Genomic DNA, 15,275 nt, shown 5'->3' on the forward strand with positions numbered 1-15,275 from the left:
TAAACACTAGCTCTAAAACAGAGCAGTCCAATATGCCACTTACATAATTTAAAATTTTTTAGTAAGCGTGTTAAAGTGAAAAGAAACTGTACTAATTTTATTAATATATTTTATTTGACCCCATATATTAAAAACATGATTTCACCATGTGATCAATATAAGGATTATTAATGAGATATTATACTTTTTTGGGGTTATTGTTCCAAATGTTTGGAATCTGGTGAGCATTTTGCACTTACTGAACATGTCAGTTTGGACTGCATAGTATTACACGGTATGAGTGTGCCAAACTTATTTTCCTGATGGACAGACAAGTAGTTTCAATTTTTTCCTAATAAATAATTGCTGGAATGCACATCCTTGTACATGTATCATTGTACACTTGTTTATTTCCGCATGACAAATTTCTGAGAATTGAGCTAGTCGGGAGAAAGGAATGTACATTTAAAATTTTGACAAATACTGTCAGACTGCTTAACAGCCTGTGAGAAGACCTTGTCTCTGGACTTCGTCTGGAAGCACCAATGTTCCCAGTACAGGAAAGCGGCCAGTTGTTCTGAGGAACAGGCTGTTTCTATTCACCCTAAAATGAATCTTCTGTTTTCATTAATTAAAATGCGTGGCTTTCATTGGTAATAACCTTGTTTTGCTTTATGACTTCTCAGATAGGGAGCAAATCCAGAAAACACCAGCTACCCTGAGGTTTTATTACGTTATTGACATTCCTTTGGTGATTCACAAGTGCCAGAAAATAAATGCCACGTTCCCCGGGGTCTAAATGAAGACATTGTAGGTCCTGGGTTCAATCATTGATCTTTCAAGAAAACATAGAATGGGGTGATGACTCACCCCGGTGGTAGCTGTCCTCCAGCCCTGCCCTTCAGAGGAAGTATCACTGTGACTGTGCTGGTACTTTTCCCTCCCTCTCCAAGAATTTCCTTAGGAGAGGATGCCTACCACGTGCCAAGGTCAGTCTCACCCTTTAATCTTCCCCGGAGCACCACGACCTGCAGTGCACGCTCCGGGGCTTGGCACAGAGAGCCAGCCCGCGCTCAAGGTAGGGGCTTAGCGGTCACTGCCAGTGGCCGAACAGTAGCAGCACCAGAGACTCACAAGGGCAGCCTCCAAGCTGTGTTTTAGCGTGAGGTTACAAGTGTATTCAGTGTTTACAATTTAAACCCCCCCCCCAAACACGAAGCCCCCTTCTCTCTCTCTTACTGGAGCCCCCCACGAGACACACGGATTTGGGCGGAGCGAGCCCAGACCCGTCGAGGCGCAGCTCGGTCAGGGCGGGAGGCGGCGGGCGCCGGAGCCTCTTGGCAGCGCCGGGCTTCTGCGGCAGCTCGCAACAGATGCACCGGGACCAGTTGCTCCACACTTTCGCAGTTTGCACCGCTTTCTCCCCTCTTCAGTGAATTTCCACGTTGAGGGCACAGCGCCAGAGAGGAGAAAGGTGGGGTGGTGGTGGCTGGTGGTGGTGGGCTTTGGGAATGTCCAGTGCGCGAAGCCACAGAGGGTGCCTACGGGGATGCCAGGAGGCATCGGGCCCGGGGTGGGCTCCTCTCGCTCCCGCTTCCCCTCTTGCTGGGGCCAGACGAACGCTTTGGGCACTTGAGAGAGGGGCGTGTGCGGTGGTGGCGGCTCCTTGGGGGGTGGGGGGGGGTGGGGGGTGGTGGTGGTCCTTGTCCGCTCGGAGCAGCCAGACCGGGAAGGGGAAGGGCGGGGGTCCCGGACCCCGAGTGCCCAGCGGTCCTCGCTGGGCCCGGGAAGGGGGCCCGTCCCCACCCCCCCGGCGGTTGCCATGGTGACGCAGGGTCGGCGGCTCCGCGCCGTGGAAACAAAGCCGTCCGCCCGCTCCTAGCCCGAGCTCCTCCTCCGCCGGCGCCTCCCTCCCCTCCCGGGCGCCGCCGCCGCCGCCGCCGGAGCGGCTCCCGGGCCCGTGCCGCCCGCCGCCGCCGCCGCTCACACACCCGCTGCCGCGGCCGCTGGCGGGTCAGGTGAGGCGAGCGCGCACGCCGCCCGGGGGCTGGAGGGTGGGGGGACTCGGGCCCGGCGCCGGGGGGTGGGGACGGGGGTGTCCGCTCGCCGCGGGGAGCGGGTCTCCGGGGAGGGGTGCGCCCCCGCCGGACACGGTCTCTCCGCCGGGCCACCCCGCAATCCCGGACGGCGCCCCGGGGCGCGGCGGCGGGGGGCAAACTTCGCGGCGGGCGCGCCCGACGGCCCCGGCCAGTCTGGGTTCCGCTCGACAGAGTGCGGGGCCCTCGGGTGCCCGGAGCCGGCGGAGTGCGCGGGGTGAGGCCGTGCGGAGAGGCGGGGGTGGTACCTGTCTACGTTATCCGTCCTTCGCTGTCTCTTTTGGAGTGTTATCCAGGCTTTTTTGGCGGGGGTGGGGCGGGAGGGGGAGACAAAAAGATATGAAAATATTTCCCTCTGGGACTTTGATGTTGCCGAGTTGATCCTCTTTGAGGGAGGGATGATGCTATGGGTCGCCAAGGGAACAAATGAGACTTTTTTTTTTTTTTTAAACAATCTCTGAAAAGTGAGCCCAGGTTTCCATGCCTGGGACGGGAGCATTTTGAGGCGCTTTTGAAGTTCCTTGGGCGTTTGAACATCAGCACCTTTATCTTTGGAATGGGTGCTGGCACCTGTAAGTAAATGGGAGAGGTAGCCTGGGATTCCCTCCGGCAATACGAGAGTTAACAGGACCAGTACTTTCGTAGATTAAGATGCTTGGCACCCATGTCAGCGCTGTTGTTTCTGGAAGGTAATGTGTTCGTGCTTGAAGGAACTGGAAATTCCTTTTTTTTTGGTTTCTGTATGTGAGGAAGCATACCAAAGCACCTCTGAGGGCAGGTGTCTGGGCGGTGTTTGTGTCTGCTTATGAGTGTGGTGAGAGGGTTTCGATCCCGTTGCCAAGGGCATAGTGTTACTGGATGGAGACCTGCTCAAGTTATGGGTAGTCTTCTCCTTTCTCAACGGGCCCCAACCTTGCCATCATTTTATGATATTTAGTTTGTAGCAGACACAGAGTAGATTAAAAATAGAATTGTGAAGACATAGATATCATCTTTAGGTGTACTCATGTGAAAGAAGACAGTTTTCATTTTTAGAAATAAGCTGATCAGTGCAGAAGGAAATAGGTATTTGTTAATTTTTTTGTAATAAGGGATAACTGGAAGATAATTCAACTTATTGAGTTGTATACCCAACTTAGCAAAATAATCTTTAAGTTGGAAGAGGTCAGAGAAAATTTTATGGAAAGCAAGAAATTGTATTTTTGCTTACAGGTAGTTAATGAGAAGAAACCATTGGCACTGATCATTTTGAATTGCAGTTAAGTTGATTAGAATTATGGATATTAAAGCTACTTGAGGTGTCAGACATAAAGTGATTATCTGATACTTCTCTTCTCTCTTTTGGGATTTCAACACCTGTTAGCTGGCTGATTACTAGGTTTCTGAGTCTGTTCATATTTGCTAGTAATTTTAAGTGATGTCACTTCATTAGAAGATTGTATTGGAAACTGTTAAGAATTGAGTTGCAGCAACAATTTGCAGATTATTTCACAATTGGTTTTGTTATTAAGTTGAATCTTAACCTGTAGAGTAATTTACAGACACTGCAATGATGGTAGTGAAGTGCTGCATTGGTTAAAATGAAGTTGATCTGTTTTCAGAAGATAACCAGGAGAGGAAAAATAAGCATTTTTTTATTTAAGCATGAAAGGCAACTAGGATGAACATTGAGGCCTTGTCCTATTCTATAGACAGAATATCGTTTCATGTTTTGCACTAAAAATAATTAGTTACTCTGAGGCAGCAACAGTACAGTGTTATTCACATCTCTGTTAGCAAATTCAACTTTCAAGTGCAAGGATCTGCTTTTCAGCTACATGGGCCCCTCACTATGACTTCTAGTCTGTGGTCCTTAGTTTCGCTTCTGAAGATTGGAGATAGCCAATGGTAATTCAGCACATTGATAACTAGTGTTTTGCCTCGCTACTAGCTCACCCAAGGCACAGGATTCAATATAGTTTGGCATCTTTAAAGCTGGATCACTTTCTGCCAAGAAAATAAAGTCAGTAAGCATCAGAAATAAACAGGCATGTATTGCAAGCACAGCCTTGTCCTAGTGGTTTATTTACACAAGCCCAGAAGCAAGAAATGAAGCTTTTGTCAGTGAAGTGAAAAACAATAATTTGGCATATTTATATATGTTACTAGCATCACGAGGTATGTGCATAATCAAATAATGAAACCAAAAAAAAAAAAAAAATTGCTGTGATATCTATAGAACTCCCTTAGGAAATGCAGATGGGAGTGTGCTGTAGGTCCGTGGTTGAGATTGGCCACCTGGTGGAAGTAGGGAATAGCACAGAGCAGCCTTAGGTGTAATATACCAGTTGTCACTCTGGCTCATTCACAGAAGTAGAAATCTTTTACATTTCTAAGCTTCAGAGCCTAAAAATGAGAAAAGTCTTAATTTTGTGAAATTATTTTATAATTTTGTAACATCGTAATTTTATAGTCTTAGTTTAATAATTAAACTCTGGTCCTAATTTTTGGTATACGTTGCAAAATTTGTTCTGATAATTATAAACACAGCCTGAAGAATTCTGTAACTTGACTTAGCGAGCATATCCAAAGAGATAAAAGGAGTCAAGAAATGGTCTCATTTAAGTCCGATTAACATTGTTCTTGTGCCACTGAAAGTCATATTTTTAACCATGTGAGCCTGCGTGGGCAGCAGTAGGCCATTGAAGGCTTTGTTGGCTGTTTCTGGGTCAGTGTTCTCTAGCAATTTCTAGCTGTGATAACGTGATGACTGGTTGGTAATTTAGCATCTCATACAATGTGCTGTAGCATTTGTAAAAGTGTGTTTGTGAAAAAGATGATAGTTTTTTAGAACATGATTTCTTCATTGCCAAAACACTTGGATTTGGATTTGTGGCTGGGGAGAGTAATGTTAGCCCTGAGACCAAGGAAAAAATGCTGTAAATGTAAGGTATTGTCAGCTGACCTGCTGGTGTGCTGAGTATTGATTGTAACCACCGTGCTGAGAAAAGGCGTGGGAAACCCATGCTGGTGGTGATAGGAAGGGGCGTTTTATGCTGTGGACAATTAGTAGAGATTGACGGAGGCTGAGAAACTTTTGTGGGCGTGTATTTCATTTTTTTCCTGCTCTCAGTTAAAATGAGGATAAGATCTCTTAAGCCATTTAATAAACCACTTTACAAAATGGGAAATGCATATATTTATTCAGTCTGGCACAGAATTGGAGTGTTATAAACATAGTTCGAGATCAACGCTTGATTTCCATATGTGCCAGTTCTTTGTAGCAATTATATAGAATAGTTTTGGACATCAGTCAGCAAATGTTTATCAGCTGATTCCTTTTTTTTATTCCGTATTGCTTGATAAAGTCATCTGAGATCTTATAGTTGAGGAATTACTTATTTTCCAACTATTAAGATTATTCTTATTATATGTGTAACTATTTATGATACCTAATACCCAAATATTCCATGTTAGCCTTCCTTTTCTTATGGGGAAAGTTGCCAGTTAATTCTTTAATGCTTTGTAAGTAATTTTATATCCTCCAGGGCTTTTAGAAAATATAAGTTGGTAAAAAAAATTAAAAAAAAAAAGAAAATATAAGTTGGTTAATTTGTTTTTCAACCAGAATATTAGAAAACTTAGTTTATAATGGTGTGTATTTAAAAACTCATAATTCATGTTATAATCTTTTTTTTCTTTTTGAGCTTTTTTTGTTTTACATTGGAGTATAGCTGATTAACAATGTTGTGAGAGTTTCAGGTGGATAGCAGAGGGACTCAGCCATACATATACATGTATCCGTTCTCTCCCAAACTCCCCTCCCATCCAGGCCACGTTATAATCCTTAATTTCACATTTTGGACATGTACAGAGGTCATGTGGTGGATAGAAAAATCTGGAATCCTGTTAGGTGATCAAGTGCTGTTTTCCCTAACTGCCTGGATCTAGATCTCTGCTTCCTTACCTCATAACTAGTTGAAGTGAAAGCCAAAGAATCTCAAGATGGAGGGGTCAGCGAGTTAAAAAGTATTATTGTTCAGTCGCTAAGTCGTGTCTGACTGTCTGCAGCCTCGTGGACTGCTGCACACCAGGCTTCCCTGTCTGTCCCTATCTCCTGGAGTTTGCTCAAACTCATGTCCAGTCTAACCATCTCATCCTCTGTGGCCCCCTTCTCTTCCTGCTCTCTTATCTTTCCCAGCATCAGGGTCTTTTCCAATGTGTCGCATCAGGTGGTCAACGTATGGGAGCTTCAGCTTCAGCATTAATCCTTCCAGTGTATATTCAGGGTTGATTTCCTTTAGGATTGAGTTGTTTGATCTCCTTGCTGTCCAAGGGACTTGAGATTAATACATACTGAGACCTTTCAGGGCTTGTGGTGAAGGGGAGGAAAAAGATGAACGGCACAGATTATCTCTTTAGCACCTTGTGGTCCAGAATCCTAAAGCAATTCCCCAGCGAGTATTTACATGGTTTCCAGAGACTGGTCACGCCTACAGCAGAGAGGGTGTTCTGGTCGCTTACCTCCACTTTTCCTCCCAACTGAGTAAGAAATGACTGCCCTGAACTGGGATGTAAGTGCACTTTGAATATTATAAATCTTTATTATAAGAATAAAGATTTTCCACATGGTTATATTTTATAATTGGTCAGGAAAAGTGAAGTTGCTCAGTTGTGTCCCATTCTTTGTGTCCCCATGGACTGTAGCCCACCAGGCTCCTCCGTCCATGGAATTTTCCAGGCGAGAGTACTGGAGTGGGTTGCCATTTCCTTCTCCAGGGGATCTTCTGACCCAGGGATCGAACCCGGGTCTCCCGCATTGCAGGCAGATGCTTTACCGTCTGAGCCACCAGGGAAGCCCATAATTGTCAGGGAGACCAGTTAAATAGCCAAGACAGTAATGGAGCTATAAAAGAAAACTAGGGGTTTGTCCCACGTATTTGGGGTGTTTAAATGAGAAATTGTTTCTCTGAGTATCAGTCTATTGTGGACCATCTTCCCTCTATTACAATCGTAGCTGTTCAAGGAAGACATGGCATTTTACACAATTTTATTACTATGTGATGTGTCAGGCATAGTTGAATTGAAGAACAGATGATTACTCAAACTCTTGAATTGTAAATCTCTAATGAAATGTTTCTGTGTGGTCTCATCTGGCATTTTGTCTTGCTTCATATGGTTTCCTCAGACCCTTGTTAGCATGATTGCAGTTCCATCTTTTTTCTATCAGTCAGACCCTTCCAAGTGCTTCTTAATGGCCAGGCGCTGTTCTGAATACTTCACAAATATTAATCTATTTAATCTTCTTAAGAACTCTGTGAAGTAGGTACTACTGTGATCCCCATTTTAAGAAGGAGGAAACTGATGTGATCTTTCTGTTATATTAATCTAAAAGCACAGAGGCTTCCCAGGTGGCTCAGTGGTACAGAATCTGCCTACAATGCAGGAGACACGGGTTCTACCCCTGGGTTGGGAAGATCCCCTGGAGGAGGAAATGGCAACCTACCCCATTATTCTTGCCTAGAGAATTCCATGGACAGAGGAGCCTGGTGGGCTACAGTCTACGGGGTCATAAGAGTCGGACATGACTGAGCATTCACAAGCACACAGGCAAAATGTACCAGAATACTGGCTTCTCTATGTCAAGGAATGCAGCAAACTTTGCTTTTTAATTAACTGATATCAAGTGTAGAAATAAAGGTGCCAGTTGTAATGGTACTTCATTTTAATAAAAAGGAACAAAGCCTAAAGCCAGAATTATTTCTTCAAGAATAAAGGAAGAATTATTTATTCATAGCATTTTGTGACATATGTCAGTATTTTCTTTACTTAAAAACTATAACAGACTAATTTATGGAAAAGATACTTTCGAAGATAGTTGCTCTTTCACTTATTATTTGTATTCATATATTAAAAGAATGTATATTTTCTGTGGTGTTAGCTTTGCTATATACATGTAAAGGTATCTTTTACATTTGTCTATTTGGGATTGCCTTATGTGGAGTATCATCAGTCTAGGCTCACCTTTTTAAACAGCATGAAGTATAGTTGATTTGCAGTATTATATTAGTTTTCATGTGGACAGCACAGTGATTCAGTGTTTTTGCAGGTTATAATCATTGTATGGAGAGTGAAATAGCAACCCACTCCAGTGTTCTTGCCTGGAGAATCCCAGGGACAGAGGAGCCTGGTGGGCTGTCATCTATGGGGTCACACAGAGTTGGACACGACTGAAGCGACTTAGCAGCAGCAGCATAATCGCTGTAAGTTACTACAAGATAATGGCTATAATTCCCTGTGCTGTAGGCTCGTCTGGTCTTTTCTCAGTAGCTCTGTCATGTCCTGAGGACCAGGTAATATTCCCTTCTCACTCATTCTCTTCCAGGAGAACTCTGTCTATACCTATTTTAAAAATGAAACAAAACCAAAAAACAATTTAGCGTGTTGTTTGAAAACACATATGTCTTTTTTTTTTATGTGTGTGAAGTGAAAGTAAAAGTGGCTCAGTCCTGTCCGACTCTTTGCAACCCCATGGACTATACAGTCCATGGAATTCTCCAGGCCAGAATATTGGAGTGGGCTGCTGCCTTTCCCTTCTCCAGGGGATCTTCTCAACCCAGGGATTGAACCCAGGTCTCCTGCATTGCAGGCGGATTCTTTACCAGCTGAGCCACAAGGGAAGCCGAGGAATATTGAAGTGGGTAGGCTATCCCTTCTCCAGTGGATCTTCCCAACCCAGGAATCGAACCAGGGTCTCCTGCATTGCAGGTGGACTCTTTACCAAATCTGTGCCAGACTGTAAACAAGAACTATGTCTTACTCATTTCCAAAGATAAGATAAATACAAATGTAGCTTTCCTTAAATGAATGCCTAAAAGATTTTTATGTGATATAAAATGATTATTTTAAAACCTAGTTCCAAAGTCAGGACTGAGGACCTTAAAAGTGTCAATTTTAGAGTCTTAGGAAAGTGACTCAGGTTTCCTGCATGCGTGCATCCTAAGTTGTTTCAGTAATGTTCGAGTCTGTGCAACTCCATGGACTGTAGGCCGCCAGGCTCCTCTGTCCAAGGGTTTCTCCAGGCAAGAATAGTAGAGTGGATTGCCACGCCCTCCTCCAGGGGATCTTCCCCACGCAGGCGTGGAACCCGCCCTCTTAAGTCTCTGGCACTGGCAGAGAAACTGCTAACAGCACCTGAGAAACAGAGTGGTATTACTTCAGTTATCCGAGTTCCAAAATGTATCATCAGGGCACTGCAGAATTACTTCGAGCTTTTAGTTATTTGAAATACAACATAAGAAAGATCACAATTTCATTTTCAGTTTATTTGGATTCCTAATGGTCATATCTTAAAAGGTTATATATATGTGTGTGTGTGTGTGTATAAATCATAAAAAACACTAGCTAGCTTAATTTTGAAGCACAAGCTGGAATCAAGATTGCTGGGAGAAATATCAATAACCTCAGAAATGCAGATGACACCACCCTTATGGCAGAAAGCAAAGAAGAACTGAAGAGCCTCTTGATGAAAGTGAAAGAGGAGAGTGAAAAAGCTGACTTAAAACTCAACATTCAAAAAACTAAGGTCATGGCATCTGGTCCCATCACTTCATGGCAAATAGATGGGGAAACAGTGGCAGACTTTATTTTGGGGGTCTCCAAAATTGCTGCAGATGGTGACTGCAGCCATGAAATTAAAATACTCTTGTTTCTTGGAAGAAAAGCTAGGACCAACCCAGACGGCATATTGAAAAGCAGAGACATTACTTTGCCGAGAAAGGTCTATCTATTCAAAGCTATGATTTTTCCAGTAGTCATGTGAGAGTTGGACTATAAAGAAAGCTGAGTGCCGAAGAATTGATGCTTTTGAACTGTGGTGCTGGAGAAGATTCTTGAGAGTCCCTTGGACTATAAGGAGATCCAACCAGTCCATCCTAAAGGAAATCAGTCCCTGAATATTCATTGGAAGGACCGATGCTGAAGCTGGAACTCCAATACTTTGGCCACCTGATGTGAAGAATTGACTCATTAGAAAAGACCCTGATGCTGGGAAAGATTGAAGGCAAGAGGAGAAAGGGACGACAGAGGATGAGATGGTTGGATGGCATCACCAACTCGATGGACATGAGTTTGAGCAAGTTCCGGGAGTTGGTGATGGACAGGGAAGCCTGGTGTGCTGCAGTCCATGGGGTCGCAAAGAGTTGGACATGGCTGAGTGACTGAACTGAACTGAGCTTAATTTTATACTCGCAGTTATGCATAAACTTTTGAATATTCAAGTCAAAGAGAGCAAAAAATGGATCTTTAAAAAGTCATTTACATTATAGTCTTTACAATGCTTTATTATTTTATCTTCTATCCACACCACCCGCTTATAAACACATGATCCCACTGTCTCCATAGAAGAGTGATCAAGTGTTTTAATTTTGGGGTGCTTTTCTTATTTAAGCTATATGAAAAGCAAAATTAAATAAGAGACAGGTGTCCATAAAAGCAAGTAAGGAGACACAGTTCTGTAGGTTCTTTTAATAATAAATATTATGATAGCTATCATTTATTGATCGCTTACCTGGCACCCCGGCAGTGTAGTCCATTTAGTATGTTACACAAACTATCTCTTTTGATCTTCACAATCACTCTTCTTTCCGCATCTACAAAATGCTAATAAATAGCTTATCCAAGATTGCACAGGGTGGGTAAATTTAAAACCATCATCTGTGTGATAAATCACAATCTGAAATTGACTGTGCTTGCTTTGTTAATTGCCAGTCAACAAAGAACGCCTTCCTGCTGCAGTGAACATGCATTTTAATTACGTTTGCTTTAGAAAGAGTGGCTGCCTGGTGGGGAAGATTCGGGATGGTAGGTGTGGTCTGTGTTGAAGAGGGAGATGGTTCTCAGGAGGTAATCAAAACCGCAGTCCTTCTTTATGCTCATTGCTGCAGACTCCCAGATGGGGTTTTGGTGTAGAAGAAGGGGTGAAGTACCCCCCCAATCTATTTTTAGAATTAAAAACAAAATTAAAAGGAATTATCTTCTCTTTTCTGAATTTATTTTGTTTTATTTTGTACTGTGCCCTGGATTGAGAATTAACACCCGGCACTGCCCCCCCACCCCCACCCCTGGCCCCACACCCAAAAAGGGGCCAGATGAGATGTTATAGGATGAAAAGAAATGCAATGAAAAGTAACTCAATAAGTGTCATTTCCCTCAGGCTGGACTTCTTTGAGGGTCAGAGCAACATGTTCTCTGTCGCTGCGGGAGAGTTCCTTGTCTTAGAACGCCAGCGGCCTGGAGTCACAGGGTCAGGATGAAGTTAGAAGCCTTGAAAACTGTTCTCATTTGGGTCACTCTCTTGTGCATCATGGGTTTTTCCTGGAATTCCTAGTGCAAACCTTTCTTGATAGTTACTGGGGAAAAAAGAGAAACGAGACTTTTCGTTAACATCTTAACAGCATGTGAAAGCTCACCTTTTTGAACAACTAGTTATTTTTGTCAGGGTGAGCTTTTTCTTTCATGTTCAAGGGCAGCCTGAGAGTCAGCAAAGCACAGTGGTTAAGAGCATGAATTTTGATGCCAGACAGCTTGTATTTGGATTCTGGCTGTGCTACCATCTAGCTCTATGACCTTGGGGCTTAATTGTGCTGTGCCTTCATTTCTTGACATATAAAATGGGGAGAATATTACTTCGTTGAGGTTGTGAGGGTTAAGTGAATTTATATTTGTAAAGTTATTAGCTATTAAGAGTAAATTTTGTCTGCAGAAAGGACAATTTCTCTAGTATTTGATGTTTTTACAGGTAAAAATAAATATCGAGTTGCCTTTAGGCATTTAAGTTACGTATCTTCTTATTCTGCTTATAAATCTGCTAAATGTGAGCAATCACCATCCCTTTTTTTTTTGATGAAACTTTAGTTCAAATTGAACAGATTGAATTCCTTAAACTATCAGTCTCATTTGTAAACTTAGTTAAATTTAAACCTTAAAATATTTTCAACTGTGTATATTTATTTAATATATTTGATTTTCTTTTTAAACAAATCAGATGCTCAGTGGGCAAATGTATGATTCAAATGAGTGAAGCCTTTCCAAATACTTAACTCAATTTCCTTTGACTATTCCGTCACTTACAAAATTAATATTTTATAGACATAGCCAAATCCTCTTAAACACTTCAGTCTAAATAAATCATATGTCTAAATATATCTCACATTTTAAGGAGAATCATGTGTCCGTTTATGTCAGATTCTTTTAAACATTAAAAACATAATAATCATGCACAAACTGTTCCAGTTAATATAAAACATATTTCTAAAATATTCCAAAAAGTATTCACGTGAGTCTCATTTTCCTTATCATCTGTATGCTGCTGTACCTGCTCAGTCATGTCTGACTCTTTGAAATCCGTGGACTGGAGCCCACCACGCTCCTCTGTCTGTGGAATTTTCCCGGCAAGAATACTGGAGTGGGTTGCCATTTCCTACTTCAAGGGTTCTTCCTGACGCAGGGATCCGACTTGAGTCTCTTGCATCTCCTGCATTGGCAGGTGGGTTCTTTACCCTGTGCTACCTGAGAGTCTCTTTGTTTAATTCTAAACCTTCTCTAGATTAGAAAGGCACTTACCCATTAGAAAGAAGTTCATTATTTCGGGTATGCTGGAGGTACCATTTTAGGTGAACTTTTGCTATCATCCCATTCCACATTGATTTCAAGTTACTGTTTGACTGTTTTTCATTAAAATACGGCTCGTTACTGATGATTTAAGGCTTTAGATACTGCACCTGGGCTACGTACATCCTGAGCAACACTTCCTGTGACCTTCGTGCACAGGCTTCCCCTGTTTTTTTATAGTCACCATGACAACCGGTGATTCCAAACCATGTTCTTCAGATACAGTATTGGCATTTTAATCTTTAGACTGATGCTGTCCAGCATGTAATTTTAAGTTTCAGGTAGGCATATTTTTACTTTTGAAGGTGTCAATGCTATATTTAGCCCATGAATTTTTTGGTTTTATAAGAGAATATATTCATTTACACAGGTAAAATAAATGGCGTATATTTATTAATAGTTTAGCATATTAAAATGTCAGACATACTCACTGCAGCATCCGTGATATTTCCATGAATAGAATTGGAGTTTCTTATTAAACTGATTCTACAAATACATTTTCATCAGTTGATGTGTTTTATAAGACATATTTCATGTAGCAGTTAATTTTTTTTAGATGGAGCCATCTATTGAAATCAGGATAGGAAAATAAAAATAACTGTGGTTAAATTGTGGGATTTAGGTTAAATGTATTGTGGTAGTTCCTTTTTTAAAAAGTTTTACTGAAGGTTCCTTAAGATAGAGCTACCATATGATCCAGCAGTCCTACTCCTGGGTGTGCATCTGGAGAAAACTCTTAGGATTGAAAAGATACATGCATCCCAATGTTCATAGATGCACTATTTACATAGCCAAGATATGGAAGCAACCTAAATATCCATTGACAGATGAATGGATAAAGATGTGGTATATGTAGATATATATGTGTAGATATAAATGTGTAGATATATATATGTGTATATATATATATACACACACACACAATGGGAAACTGCTCAGTCCTAAAAAAGATTGAAATAATGCCATTTGCAGCAACATGGACTGATCAAAGGTTTATACTAAGTGAAGTAAGTCAGGCAAAGAGAAATATCATATGATATCACATGTGGAATCTAAAATATGATGCAAGTAAACTTTTTTACAAAACAGAAACACAAACATAGAAAAAAAAAAAACTGGCCAGATTGGTGAGAGTAGGCCAGAGCTAAAAGGAGGGAACTTTGAATATTGAAATCCTAGAGTCTATTCTAGGGAGAATATGGCTTCTTGAATAGGTAGAGTTGGGAAGGGGATGGAGTGAAGTGGGGGGGGGGGGTGGATGAGGGAGTGGCTGGTGAGGAAGCAGAAGTTAGATTAGGGAGACATTAAAATATTTTCAAGCTGGAATCAAGATTTCGGGGAGAAAGATCAACAACCTCAGATATGCAGATGATAGCACTCTAATGGCAGAAAGTTAAGAGGAACTAAAGAGCATCTTGATGGGGGTGAAATAGGAGAGTGAAAAAAGCTGACTTGAAATTCAACACTCAAAAAACAATGATCATGGCATCCAGTCCCATCTCTTCATGGCCAATAGAAGGGGAAAAAGGGGAAGCAGTGACAGATTTTGTGTTTTGGGCTCCAAAATCTCTAGATGGTTCTTGCAGCCATGAAATTAAAAGATGCTTGCTCCTTGGAAGGAAAGCTATGACAAGTCTAGACAGTGTATTAAAAGGCAGAGACATCACTTTGCTGACAAAGGTCTGTATAGTCAAAACTATGGTTTTTCCAGTAGTCACATATGGATATGAGTGCATGTGTGTGTACTTAGCAGTGTCTGAGTCTTTGTGACCCTGTGGACTGTAGCCCACAAGGCTCCTCTGTCCATGGAATTTTCCAGGCAAGAACACTGGAGTGGGTTGCCATTTCCTTTCCCAGAGGATCTTCCCAACCCAGGGATCGAACCCATATCTCCTGCACTGGCAGGTGAATTCTTTACAGATGTGAAAATTAGACCATAAAGGAGGTTGAGCACCAAAGAATTGATGATTTCGAACTATAGTGTAGAAGAAAACTCTTGTGAGTCCCTCGGACTGCAAAGACATCAAACCAGTCAGTCCTAAAGGAAATCAACCCTGAACATTCATTGAAAAGACTGAAGCTGAAGCTCTAATATTTGGCCACCTGATGTGAAAAGGTGACCCTTTGGAAAAGACCCTGATGTTGTGAAAGAGTGAAGTCGGCAGGAGAAGGAGGTGGCAGAAAATGAGATGGTTAGATAGCATCACTGACTCGGTGGACAGGAATTTGAGCAAAGAGGATCCTAGTGTGCTACAGTTCCTGGAGTTGCAAGAGTTGGACATGACTTAGTGACTAAACAACAACAGTATTTTCAGCAGGGGTATAAGTGATGGTATTTGAGTTCTAGAAAATCTCTGGTTGCTATGTGTGGACTTTTCAGAATTACTTTCTTTTATCTGTTTTGTGTTTTATGTATCATGTAGAGACTAAAGGAAGCATTGCTTTTATTTTTAAGTAAACTTTTGTCATTGATAGTTAACATCCAGACAGAAAGGTATACAAGTCATAACGTTATAGCTCTATGCATTTTCACTAAGTAAGCATTACCAC

The 15,275-nt window shown here is 42.0% G+C and overlaps 1 protein-coding gene across 5 annotated transcripts in view; it reads left to right on the forward strand.

Annotated features, from left to right (window-relative positions):
• Positions 1–1,292: 1,292 nt before the first annotated feature.
• Positions 1,293–15,275, forward strand: part of RNF182 (ring finger protein 182) — a 47,389-nt gene continuing 33,406 nt past the window's right edge. For 2 of the 5 annotated variants that reach the window (XM_070457071.1, XM_070457074.1), the window contains exons 1-2: positions 1,747–1,997; positions 8,164–8,317. The gene's annotated coding sequence lies outside the window, so the exon portion shown is untranslated. Of the gene's footprint in view, positions 1,454–1,746; positions 1,998–8,163; positions 8,318–15,275 lie in introns of those variants that run through there. The other 3 variants (XM_070457072.1, XM_070457073.1, XM_070457075.1) reach the window with 2 other exon arrangements.

This window comes from Odocoileus virginianus, chromosome 27 (genome assembly GCF_023699985.2).
Source record: "Odocoileus virginianus isolate 20LAN1187 ecotype Illinois chromosome 27, Ovbor_1.2, whole genome shotgun sequence".
NCBI lineage: Eukaryota > Metazoa > Chordata > Mammalia > Artiodactyla > Cervidae > Odocoileus > Odocoileus virginianus.